Below are 13,735 nucleotides of genomic sequence, written 5' to 3'. Positions count from 1 at the left end.
ATGTCAGTAACCATGTACAACATGTACAGCACTTGGGACTCTGATATTGAAGAAGATGGAAGGAATTCATGAAGATTAGCTTCTGCGGCCTGGCTGCTTTTACAATTTTTTTTTTTTTTTTAACTCAATCAGCAAAACAAGTCAAGCCGCAGGTTTTAAGAAATCCTGCTAATTACGAGTCTAACCTGTACAGTCTGTTAGACCTGCACATGTGGTGGTGCCAATAAATAAAATCCAATCAACCTTTTAAAAACTGTGCCCGAGGCTCTGAGTGGAGCTGCTTTAAATAATCTTTCAGTGCTGAGAATGATTGATGGCCCTGTTATGCAGAAGGATTTATTAAATCTATAATGGAGTTGATGTTGCATCCATAATGGGCTTTCACTGCCTTTTAAAAAAAATGCCACAGTGGGGAGGAGGAGGAAGAGGAGGGGTCTACATCAGCCTGCCCTCTTCATTTGACCTTCCTCAGTCGCCTCGTTTCAGGTGCTCTGCCCGTTCTAATCTTTTAATTTAACCTTTATTAGCTGCAGCTCTGTAAAAGAGCACACACACACACACACACACACACACACATTGCTCAGGAGAATTACAATGCTCTGCTCTGCTCTGCTCAAGCAGCAGGTTGCGAGTCAACAAACACACAGATTTAATATTTTATATTTCTTTGTTCGGAAAACACTTGTGCCCCTGCTCTGAAGATTTACCAGGTGGTGTTTTTACTGACAAAACTCTTCATCCCTGATCATCTCCACTTTCAGAAACTTGTGTCAATATTTTTATTATTATGAGGAAAGGAGGACAATGAGGCAAAAAAATTGTATTACTTATACAGCATAAATCGGAACATAAAAGCACAGCATCTCTGTGTCACACAAAAATGAAAGAGGAAAAAAAATATGTACATACATATACATATGTATATGTATGTACATATGTGCATATGTATACACATGTGTATGTGTATATATATATATATATATATTTATTTTTTTTCATATTATTTTTTTTTCTTTTTTATTTATTTATTTCTTTATTTTTTGTCTTAATTTGATATGTTATAAACTCTTTAGGAAATGGACTGTAGGCCTTATTTATCATGGTACACTTTCAGAAACTTCAGCTGATTTTCCCAGTTGGGAGAGTTGGGGGGTTCCCTCTTTTGGTGTCTGCTATAGATGGTGGGTCCAAACTGGGTGGACCCATGTGGATCATTCAGGCCGGTTTCCAGGGCGGGGCCCTGGTATTTGTGCTTTAGGCAAGTTGGATGTGTGCCTAGATTTTTTTTAATTGAGTTGAATTCAATTTTATTCATGTAGCAACCAAAATGACAACAACAGCCACCTGAATATGCTTTATATTTTAAGGTACAGACCATAGAATAATATGGAGGGAGACAGGACAACAGACACACTGTGGGAGAGAGCCAGAGATAACAGATAAAACTTTCTTCATAGAAATCTTTTCACTTTCACTTTGTCTGGTTTCTAACCCACAATCAATTGGCCTTGGGGGTTGAGAGGACCATTTCCCCAACAACAATTTAACTTTAAGGGGGGAAAAAACTTTTTAAAACTTTTTTTAAAGCATTTTTATCAGATTTGACTGTTTCTATACATGCAGTTTTTATGTTTCACTGCTGCTTCAGACTAACACAAAGTACTTACGGACGGTTCAACACGAATGGCGACATCTTTACCTCCATCTTCATTTTTCAGTATAAAAAAAATTCTATAACAAATATAAGATCGTCTTAAACAGGTGGCAGAGTTGCACTACACAATTTTCCCCTTGAATGAAGTACAACGTCATCTCAGCGGTACTCCCAACAGTTTAACTCCTTCACCCTGAGCATGAAACTATTAACAACTTCATCCATCCATCTCAGTGATCATCCATCAGTGTAGTTAGTGTACTTATGTAGTCCCTTTTCTGTTCATCCATCCTTTCATTCACTGTCCATCCATTTATCCACTGAATGATCCTTTTATCGTCCTTCCATCTCTTTCTTCCTTCTCTTTGTCTCTGTAACTGTGAGGTTCCCATCGATGAAGCAGATGGCTCTTCACTGTTTGGCAAAATCCTTTTACACAAACACACACACACAGTCATGTTTTCATCACTCCAGAGGGCATTACACTGACTTCGATTTTCCCATTTGTTAGCTAAAGGCTAAAATAACCTGAATCTAAGCATTTATACTAAAATAACAAACACCACCGTAGGTGAGTCTGTAATCAGATTTATGCCCCCACAACATGTGTCTGTGTACATATGTATGGTTTGTATATAATCTGTGTGTGCGTGCATGCGTGTGTGTGTGTCTTCTGGCTGTCTATCAGTCTTTCACCTCCATCTGTGGACGTCCTCCAGCTGCACTCAGTCACCTTGATGCGACCGCATTCATCCTGCAGCTCCTGTGCAGCATCCTGAGCAGCTGAAAGGCCAAAAGCATCGCCCCACCTGACAGAACAACACCAACAAACTGAGCAGTTGGTTCAGCTTCAGTAACAAAACAATTCACAGTTAAAATATTGGATGTTGTGAAAATGTTGAGTGAAAAGGCAGCTTGGAAACACAGGGAGGCAAAAGATTTAAGCCAGCATGAGTGCTAAAACCTGCAGTTCCTCTAATGGCCACATGAAGCTGACTCCAAACGTCAGTCAGTCCCAAAAGCATCTCATTTTCAAAAGTTCAACTTCACAGCAGAAATAAACAGGTTTACAGCCTGCTACAAAACAGTTTTTGTTTCTGGGGGCGTTATTAGCGTCAGGAACCTCTACGATCGACAGATGGATGCTGCTAGGCTTCATCTTTGCTAAACTGAACATTTGGACTGGACCTCTGGACTGTGTTTGTGCTGCTGGAGCCTTTTAGAGCCTTTTAATTCAATTATCTGGGGGTTATGATTCGGGGCTGCTTTGGCTTCTTCTGGGGGGGGGGGGGGGGGGGGGGTCTGTGGGGTGCTGGACAGTTCTTGGGCACCTGGGGCCCTGTATATTTTATACATACTGTTTTATTTTCTGTATATTTTTAGAAGTTCTTATTCTGTTTTATATTTTAGAAAGTTTGACTTTCTATTGCATGGCACTGAACAGGAGTGGCCCTCCAATCTCATTGTACATCCTCTATAATGACAATAAAGGCATTCTATTCTAAAAACACTGAAAACCACAAAGGTACTGAGTAAATGAAAGAGATGCCAAGAATAAAGTCACTAACAAATATCACAGTGGAAACACGCTGGAATGGATGAGCTAAAGATTACAACAGAAACCACTGACCAATGCAAAGACTGCATGTGGAGCTGTTACTGAGGGAATCTGACTGTTTTTAGGGTTTAAGGGGTTAACTGTTCACAGAGGAAAATGATCTGTGTCATCAAAGTCAGAGGCACAGGGTAGCGTCATGTAATTATGTCTGATTATAGAAGTACACTGCAGGAAAAAAGTGCCAGTAATTTGAAATAAAACCACAGTAATTTCACCTCAGCACTCCAAAGGCATTACAGACTCAGTTTTAACTGACTGGGTTGAATTGGATTGGTTTTGGTCTCTCTCTCTTCCTCAAACATCCCTATGTTTGAATACTTGAAAGCCTATTTTCTTCTGCAAACACTGTTACTCTATACTTAAATCCAGCAGTAAATAAAAAAGGAACAAAATGATAGCAAGGTTAAACTGATGAGTACTATCACTGATAGAAGAGCAGCTTAAAGGCTCTGAGCACCACAACACTCAGAGTCCATGTTGTGTGATACAGATAATATATCCTGCAGCAAACTACATTCTATGACTGAAGAAAGGACATCATTTTATCATGTAAAAAAGTGATAAAATATCAATGCTCACTAGATTTTTCTCTTACAGCAATGATAACTTTCTACTCATCTCAAATAACAAAACATTCTCCGTTTTCTGACCCTGAGTGTCGGTGACCCATCAGTGCTTCCAGCCTGTGTAATTTCCTGTCCAGTCAGCAGCAGGTGAAAGCGAGCGACCCTCTGAGGAGATAACTGCGAGTGAGACATCAGATCTGAGTCTCGCCTGCTTCACAGTGTGTTTGAACGCTTCGCTGCTGCCAGCGTTTGTTTCTGCACTGTCAGACGTGTTGGTCTGTGTCACTCCTGCTGCTGCACCAGTGTGTACTCATTAGAAATAACCTCAACACTGAGTGTGTACAGACTATTTTGTGTACACACACACACACACACACCACTGTTGATTTGAATAAATTATGCTCTTAAGCGCTTCCCCCCTTTCTTCTATCCTTCCTTAAAACCAAAATTCTTCTCCTGTTGGTGACAGAGAACATCAAATGCAGCCTGTTTGATGATTTTCCTCCTTCCTTTTAACTTGACAGAAGCACAAGCAGAAGACCTCCTAAAGAAAACAGGCCTGAAGCTGTTGGCATGGCCACTGATGGGCCAAGCAAATGGAGAAGAAGGCGAAGGCGGCTAAGACCTCAAGAGAAATATATTTAAAAAGCTGCAGGGTTAGCTTATTTTTTTTACTCACAAAAGGAAGCAGAAAGAAGGAGTAGGAGATAAGGAAAAATGCCTGTGTTGGGAGGATAAAGACGGGTTTATCAAAGATCATAAAAGGTGGTGGAAAAAAAATATCTAGGTGACCCTACAAACCTTGTAGGATAGATGAGGAGGAGGAGGATGATGTCAGTGCCAACAGGTTTCAGATTTAATGGACGAAAGAAGTGCCAGAAAACAAAAAGGGTTTGTGTGAATGACTGAAGCTGATGTAGGAGGCAGTGCAGCCCTGCAGTCTGACACTAAACAGCCTCTCATGTATGCATGCTGAAGGGATTTTCCATTTTCTTCTTGATCTTCGAAAAGATTCTTGAGGAGCGGTCAGGTTGGATTTTCCTCCTCTCTGAACATTTAAACTCTTAAAGAGAAAAACAAAATGCAACAGTTTCACACTGAACCAAAAAAACATCAACCATTACTTCCTGTTTCCATCTGCCCTGTTTCCAGTTAATATGTCTGGTGTGTGTTAACTTTGCACTCTTCCCCTCCTTTGCAGAGATAACAAGACATTACTCACAAATATTGGGGTAAAATTGGTTAAAAAGCACAACTCCCTTCAGCCTTTCAATAAAAGGCTTTTACGTGAATCATTTTCAATTTGTGCTTTCAGACTGAATGAAAGGAAATAGAAAATAGCCACCCGGAGAAGACATTTTGATAAAATCAGTGTGCAGCTTTCTGTTTTATTGTATTTCTGCAGAGACGTCCAGCTAACAAAATGACAAAATGACTTCAGTTGCTGGAACAGTTTTTGCTGGACATTCAAAATACATCACATGTCAATGTTTTGGGAGAATTCAAGAAAGTCATGTTTATCTCAGCTATGTTATTGAATTTGACTGAAAATATGAAGGCTGGGCATCATTTCCTTAATGTCCAGTCAGACTGTGTTCACACATGGATCGTCACACAAGCATCAGAACAGTTCAGGGTCAAATTTGTAATGTTTGCTTTGCAACTGGAATGATCCTTTCTCTTTTGAATCTGTGGAAAGATTATCGCTTAATGTTAGTGCTCTGAGGTCATAGAGAAGTCAGGACATAAAATTACTTTTTTACCACCACATTCAGTCATAATCATTTCATGCAAGTGTTTCACTTCATCCCTTTTTACTTCTTACCTGCCTGATTACACCTGCCCTTCATCTGAGCATCTGTATAACTGCTCAAGCTTTTCATCCATCATCAATCCCATCAAAGTGATTCCTCACCAATCAGCCTCATCTGCCTGCCTCATGCAAACGCCTCTCCCATTCTTTTTCTCAGCTCCAGCCCATCTAGTGAGAGCTAGTCTGCCACTCAGCTCAGAAAGCTTTCCAGCAGCGCTCATCTCACTGATGCCATCATCTTTATCACCACTCCTGCATTACACAGTGTTGAAAATAAATAAACAGCTATAGTCTCATAGCTGGGTCTCCTCTCATCTATGAACACATGGATGTTTCCCAGTTTGCCATCAACATGTCTCACTCTCCTGAGTAAGCAGGAGAGAGGCTGGAGCACAAACACCATCAGTTTCAAGGCCTTTCATGTCTCTATGCTGTCACGCCTGTCTTTCATTTGATTTAAGCTAAATATGGACGACTATCAAACTTAAACCATCCTAATGGTCTGTGGGGTAATATAACTACTGAGTTTCCAGAAAGTCAGACTCAATCATATAAAACACACTGAAGTGTGGATGAATATGTCTGTGATTGGTCAGACAGCAAGAATCCCCTAAACCTTTTGCCAATGCAGTTAAAATAGAATAGAATAGAATAGAATGCCTTTATTGTTATTATAGAGGATGTACAATGAGATTGGAGGGCCATTCCTGTTCAGTGCCATGCAATAGAAAGTCAAACTTTCTAAAATAAAAATAAAAATATAATAATCTAATGTAATCTAAAAATATACAGAAAATAAAACATCTGTTTGAAGTGGATTTTTCCATTTACTTTCGGTCACACTGAAATGAAATATTTCATGTAAATGTTACTTAGAAAGGCCAGCTAACCTGATCAGTTGCTCTCACATTTTTCTTTTTTTTTGCCTAATATAGTTTAAGTGACTTGTTTACCTGAATTGCTGCAGTGGAGGTGGACAGCAACAGGTCGAAACTCAAAAATGTATAATCCCAATTCCAAAAAAGTTGGGACACTATACATTTTATATAATATCCGAATGCAATAATTTGCAAACATTTCGTATTTCATGAAAAATATTAGTTCATATTGAATTTGGCATGTTACAAAAAGTTGTGTCATGGTAACAAAAGGCTGGAAAAGTAAGTGGTGCTAAAAAGAAACAGCTGAAGGAACATTTTGGTTATAAAGGAGCATTTTAGGGCGGCAGACTTCTCAGAAGAAAAGACGGGATGAGTTTCACCGATTTGCAAAATAACTGCCTGTAAATTGTGCAACAGTTTCAGAAGAATGTTCCTAAACGTAAAATAGCGAAGACTTGAATATCTAATCACCTACAGTACATTTTGAGATTTTGGTGACATTTCTGTGCACAGGAACAAGGCTGAAAATCAATATTGGTCCCTCAGACAACGCTGCATTAGGCTATAATCGCATTAGGGAAAACATGGTTGGAACAACTGTGTAACCAGAATTATTGCAGCCGTGTGCACTCAACTTGTGTTCTCCTTGCCTTTGAAATGGTCATTTTAAAGACAGGCACCAGATCAGCTGCCATCTTCAAACCTGCTTTGGAGCATCAAGATGGCAATAAAAGTGGGATAAACACACAGATAACACAGAATCAGCCACTCAGTTTTAAGCTGAGTGGCTGACCCAGCTAGGTCAAGCTGGAAATTTACAAGCTTCTTCTTTATGATAATATTATTATTAACCATGATAAATCTCAAATCTTTTGCAGTCTGTTGCAAATCTGGTGAAAATCTGCTGCCGTCTATGTACATCAGCGGTGTAGTGCTGTATCAGAGCTGGGGGCAGACTTACCACTGGTGGACCATGCAGAATCCACACATCAGGAACAACTTTGACAGACGGACCAAATCTAAACAGGCAAATTTAAAATGTATACATTTATAAACAAAATTAATGACTAGCATTCTACCATGAGGAGTGTAAATTTGATGTTAAAAAATGAGGGAGCAAATAATATTCATCCATCCATCCATCCATTTTCTTCCGCTTATCCGGGGCCGGGTCGCGGGGGCAGAAGCCTAAGCAGAGAAGCCCAAGCTTCCCTCTCCCCAGCCACCTCCTCCAGCCCATCCGGAGGGACCCCAAGGCGTTCCCAGGCCAGCCGAGATACACAATCTCTCCAGCGTGTCCTGGGTCTACCACGGGGCCTCCTCCCGGTGGGACATGCACGGAACACCTCACCCAGGAGGCGGCCAGGAGGCATCCTAATCAGATGCCCGAGCCACCTCAACTGGCTCCTTTCGATGTGGAGGAGCAGCGGCTCTACTCCGAGCCCCTCCCGGATGGCCGCACTCCTCACCTTATCTCTAAGGGAGAGGCCAGCCACCCTTCGAAGGAAACTCATTTCTGCCGCTTGTATTCGCGATCTTATTCTTTCAGTCACTACCCAAAGCTCGTGACCATAGGTGAGGGTAGGAACGTAGATCGACCGGTAAATCGAGAGCTTCGCTTTTACGCTAAGCTCCCTCTTCACCACGACGGACCGGTGCAGCGTCCGCATCACTGCAGAAGCAGCCCCGATCCGCCTGTCGATCTCCCGTTCCCTTCTCCCATCACTCGTGAACAAGACCCCGAGATACTTAAACTCCTCCACTTGAGGCAAGAACTCGTTCCTGAGCCGGAGATGGCACTCCACCCTTTTCCGGCTGAGGACCATGGCCTCAGACTTAGAGGTGCTGACTCTCATGCCAGCCGCTTCACACTCGGCTGCGAACCGTTCCACTGCGAGCTGGAGGCCCCCCCCCTGATGAAGCCAACAGAACCGCATCATCTGCAAAAAGGAGAGATGAGACTCTGAGGCACCAAGGAAGAAGCCTTCCGCCACTGGCTACGCCTAGAAATTCTGTCCATAAAAATTATGAACAGAATCGGTGACAAAGGGCAGCCCTGACGGAGTCCAACACCCACAGGAAACAAATCCGACTTATTACCGGCTATACGGACCAAGCTCTCACTGTGGTTGTACAAGGACTGAATGGCCCGCAACAATGGGCCAGACACCCCATACTCCCGCAGAACCTCCCAAAGAACACCCCGAGGAACACGGTCGAATGCCTTCTCCAAGTCTACAAAGCACATGTAGACTGGTTGGGCAAACTCCCACGCACACTCGAATATCCTTGAGAGGATAAAGAGCTGGTCCAGCGTTCCACGACCAGGACGAAAACCGCATTGTTCCTCCTGAATCCGAGGGTTCGACTAACGGACGCACCCTCCTTTCCAGCACCCTGGCATAGACCTTACCGGGGAGGCTGAGGAGTGTGATCCCCCGAAAGTTGGAGCACACCCTCCGGGCTCCCTTCTTAAAGATGGGGACCACCACCCCGGTCTGCCAATCCAATGGCACTGCCCCAGATCTCCACGCGATGTTGCAGAGGCGTGTCAACCAAGACAGCCCTACAACATCCAGAGCCTTCAGGAACTCAGGGCGAATCTCGTCCACCCCAGGGGCTCTGCCACCAAGGAGTGTTTAACTACCTCAGTGACCTCACCCCCAGTGATGGTCAAGTCATCCCCCCTCATCCCCAGACTCTGCTTCCACTACAGAAGGCGTGTCAGTGGGATTCAGAAGGTCCTCGAAGTATTCCTTCCACGTCCGACTATAGCCTCAGTTGAAGTCAGCAGCACCCCCCCCCCCCCCCCCCCCGCACTATAAACAGTGTGAGTGAAGCACTGCTTTCCCCTCCTGAGTCGCCTGACGGTTTGCCAGAATCGCTTCGATGCCGTCCGAAAGTCTTTTTCCATAGCCTCACCGAACTCCTCCCACACCCGAGTTTTTGCTTTGGCCACTACCCGAGCTGCATTCCGCTTGGCCTGTCGATACCTGTCAGCTGCTTCCGGAGTCCCACAGGCTAACCAAGCCCGATAGGACTCTTTCTTCAGCTTGATGGCTCCCTTCACCTCCGGTGACCGCCATCTGGTTCGGGGGTTACCACCACGACAGGCACCAACCACCTTGCAGCCACAGCTCTGAGCAGCCGCCTCAACAATGGAGGTGCGGAACATGGTCCATTCGGACTCGATGTCCTCAGCCTCCCTCGGAATGCTGTCGAAGTTCTGCCGTGAATCGCCACTCCTCCGTGAATCGCCACCTTATCGTGGTGGAGGGGTTTGTGTGTCCCAGTGATCCCAGGAGCTATGTTGTCTGGGGGCTTGTCCCCCTGGCAGGGTCTCCCATGGCAAACTGGTCCTGGGTGAGGGTCCAGACAAAGAGCGGTTCAGAAGACCCTTATGAGTGAAAAAACAAGGGAACAGTTTAGCCTGCCGGGATAGGGTTACTGGGGCCCCACCTTGGAGCCAGGCCTGGGGAGGGAGCTCGAGGGAGAGCGTCTGGTGGCCAGGCATTAGCCCGTGGTGCTTGGCCGGGCGCAGCCCGAAGAGGTTACATGGGCCCGCCCTCCTGCAGGCCCACCACCCGCAGGAGGTGTCGTAGGGGTCGGGTGCAATGTGTGTCGGGCGGTGGCCGAGGGCGGAGGCCCTGGCGGACCGATCCCCGGCTATCGAAACTGGCTGTTGGGACATGGAATGTCACCTCTCTGGTGGGGAAGGAGCCTGAGCTAGTGCGTGAGGTTGAGAGATACCAGCTAGACATAGTTGGGCTCACCTCAACGCATGGCCTGGGCTCTGGAACCAGTCTCCTGGAGAAGGGCTGGACTCTGTTCCAGTCTGGAGTTGCCCTCGGTGAGAGGCGGCAAGCTGGGGTGGGTATTCTTGTATCCCCCCGGCTTGCTGCCTGTACGTCGGAGTTTTCACCGGTGGACGAGAGGGTAGTTTCCCTGCGCCTTCGGGCTGGGGAACGGGTCCTGACTGTTGTTTGTGTTTATGCGCCGAATGACAGTTCAGGGTACCCACCCTTTTTGGAGTTGCTGGGTGGGGTGCTGGAGAGTGCTCCATCTGGTGACTCCATAGTCTTGCTGGGAGACTTCAACGCTCACGTGGGCAATGACAGTGAGACCTGGAGGGGCGTGATTGGGAGGAACGGCCTGCCCGATCTGAACCCGAATGGTGTTTTGTTATTGGACTTCTGTGCAAACCACAGTTTGTCCATAACAAACACCGTGTTCGAACACAAGGATGTCCATAAGTGCACATGGCACCAGGACACCCTAGGTCGCAGGTCGATGATCGATTTTGTAATCGTATCATCAGATCTGCGGCCGTATGTTCTGGACACTCGGGTGAAGAGAGGAGCTGAGCTGTCAACTGATCACCACCTGGTGGTGAGTTGGATCAGGTGGCGGGGGAAGATGCTGGACAGACCTGGCACACCTAAACGTATTGTGAGGGTGCGCTGGGAACGCCTGGCAGAAGCCCCAGTCCGGGAGATCTTCAACTCCCACCTCCGGCAGAACTTCTGGCAAATAATATTCAATTTTCAATTCAATTTATTTATATAGCGCCAAATCACAACAAATAGTCACCTCAAGGTGCTTTGTATTGTGGGTAAAGACCCTACAATAATACAGAGAAAACCCAACGACCCCTATGAGCAGCACTTGGTGACAGTGGGAAGGAAAAACTCCCTTTTAACAAGAAGAAACCAGCAGAACCAGGCTCAGGGAGGGGGGGTCATCTGCTGAGACTGGTTGGGGCTGAGGGGAGAGAAAAGACATGCTGTGGAAGAGAGCCAGAGATTAATAACAATTAATGATTAAATGCAGAGTGGAGTATAAACAAAGTAAATAAGGTGAATAAAAAGAAACAGTGCATTATGGGAACCCCCCAGCAGCCTAGGCCTATAGCACCATAACTAAGGTTCAGGGTCACCTGATCCAGCCCTAACTATAAGCTTGATCATAAAGGAAAGTTTTAAGCCTAATCTTAAAAATAGAGAGGGTGTCTGACTCCTGAATCCAAGCTGGGAGCTGGTTCCACAGAAGAGGGGCCTGAAAGCTGAAGGCTCTGCCTCCCATTCTACTCTTAAGTATCGGAGGAACCACAAGTAAGCCAGCAGTCTGAGAGTGAAGTGCTAACAAATTAATACAGTCTAAGCACATGTTTTACACGTGTTTCTGAAAAGAGTGTGGCAGAGAGGAGGCTGAAAAAGACTCATGTTTCTCATGTGATAGGGGTGAACTCAGGTGGAGCAGAGGATTTATCCAGAGAAGAGTTGCTTTATTACAAACTGTTCCTACATATAAAATCCCTTCTTGCCCTGGGGTGGTCTTTGTCCTCCAAGCTTGGGTCCTCTACCAGAGGCATGGGAGCTTGAGGGTCTTGCGCAGTATCTTAGCTGTTCCTAGGACAACACTTTACTGGACATAGGTCTCGGATATCATTTCTAGAATCATTTAGCGCATTCTCCTAGTTGCCCCGATTGTTCCAATTACCACAGAAAGCACTGCATCTCTCAGCCCTTGGTATTTCTCAAGCTTCTCGTGCTCCTTGTTCTTGATCTTACTGTCTCTTGGTATTGCAACATCCATCACTACGGCTTTCTTCCTCTGTTTGTCCACTACTACGATGTCCGGTTGGTTAGCCATCACCAGTTTGTCTGTCTGTATCTGGAAGTCCCACAGGATCTTAGTGTGTATCTTGGTGTGGTAGACTCCAGCTTCTATCAGTCCTGTGCTCAGAGCTTGCTCCTGCGCTGCCATGATTAGTGCCTCTATGCTATCTTTCAGTACAGCTTTGTTCAGCCATTGGTAGGATTTTTCTATATTAGCCACTTCTTCTATCTTCCTGTGGTACAGGGGGTGCAGAGGCCTGTCCTTCCATGATGGTTCCTGTTCTTGCTACTCTTCTTTTTTTTGGTTTCTGCTGCCTGAGACTTTCACTAAGCCTGTGATTTGTGGCCATCTTCCTGATGTACTCATGGATCTTTGATGTTTCATCTAGGATAGTGGTTCTTACACTCACTAGTCCTTGGCTTCCTTTCTTCTTAGCGTACAGTCTCAGGGTGCTGGACTTGGGGTGAAACCCTCCATGCACGGTAAGGAGCTTTCTTGTATTGACGCTAGTGGCTTCTATCTCCTCCTTTATACAGCTTATTATCCCAGTAGGGTATCTGACATCTGGCAGGGCATAGGTGTTGGGCACCCGGATCTTTTTCTTCCCCTTCAGCTGACTCCTAGGGACTTGCCTTACTCTCTGTAGGTACTTGGAGGTTACAGCTTTGCTAGTGGCCTCTTCATGGATCCCGTTTGTCTGTGGAATTCCAAGGTACTTGTAGCTGTCCTCAATGTCTGCAATGTTGCCTTCTGGTAGTGCAATCCCCTCAGTTCTGACTAGCTTCAAACTGTACAACTCCTCTTTGAGGGGGAGGAGAGGTGACAGGAGGACAGAGGGAGGGGAGGAGCAGCAGCCTGAGCCCGACCACAGTACTACATAAAGAAATACTCGTCTGTTTTATTATTTATTATTTATTTATCCATATGTTCATTTATTGTGATTCTGCTGTGTTGTGTGCCTATGTTATCTGTGAAAGCTGCCTTTGGAACTTTACTTTCCCTGACAGAACCTTCCTAATAACAAATAAAGTTTAATCTAATCTAATCTAATCTAATCTGATCTAATCTAATCTAATCTAATCGAATGGGTGGGGGTGCTGTTCCCATATTGTGTATATTGTTCCCATGCCACTGAGAGTACACCTTGGTTCAGTGGAGAACATCTGGTTTATTCCCCTGGCTTCTATCTCTCTGGTATACCTCTTCATGCAGTTAGCCAAGGCTGTGAGTCTTTGCTTGGCAATTTCTAAGGCTTCAGGTATGGACAGCTTGTTGTACTTCTTAGGGACCCCTTACTTCACCACACCTTTCTGCAGCACTGATAACTTCTGTCTGTGCTACCTTGAGCTTTCTATTCAATTCAATTGAATTCAATTCAATTTATATAGCGACAAATCACAACAAACAGTCTCCTCAAGGTGCTTTATATTATACGGTACAATATAACGATTACAGTGAAAACACAACAATCAAAATGAACCCCTATGAGCAGCACTTGGCGACAGTGGGAAGGAAAAACTCCCTTATAACAGGAAGAAACCTCCAGCAGAACCAGGCTCAGGGAGGGGGGGTCATCTGCTGTGA

General features: G+C 45.0%; 1 long non-coding RNA gene across 2 annotated transcripts; it reads right to left on the bottom strand.

Moving 5' to 3' along the window:
• Positions 1-927: 927 nt before the first annotated feature.
• On the bottom strand, positions 928-11,178 carry LOC115788555 (uncharacterized). Of its 2 annotated transcripts, XR_004020599.1 has the most exons (4): positions 11,123-11,178; positions 7,494-7,551; positions 2,351-2,463; positions 928-2,083 (listed from the first exon to the last, which is right to left on the bottom strand). It is a non-coding gene; the product is annotated as an uncharacterized LOC115788555 (long non-coding RNA). The 2 variants fall into 2 exon arrangements; XR_004020600.1 differs by lacking the exons at positions 7,494-7,551; positions 11,123-11,178 and adding an exon at positions 4,640-5,096.
• Between the last annotated feature and the right edge of the window lie 2,557 nt (positions 11,179-13,735).

This window comes from Archocentrus centrarchus, chromosome 11 (genome assembly GCF_007364275.1).
Source record: "Archocentrus centrarchus isolate MPI-CPG fArcCen1 chromosome 11, fArcCen1, whole genome shotgun sequence".
NCBI classification, from domain to species: Eukaryota; Metazoa; Chordata; class Actinopteri; order Cichliformes; family Cichlidae; genus Archocentrus; species Archocentrus centrarchus.
The sequence above is the reverse complement of the archived record's forward strand: the minus strand, read 5'-3'. Positions and strand labels throughout refer to the sequence as shown.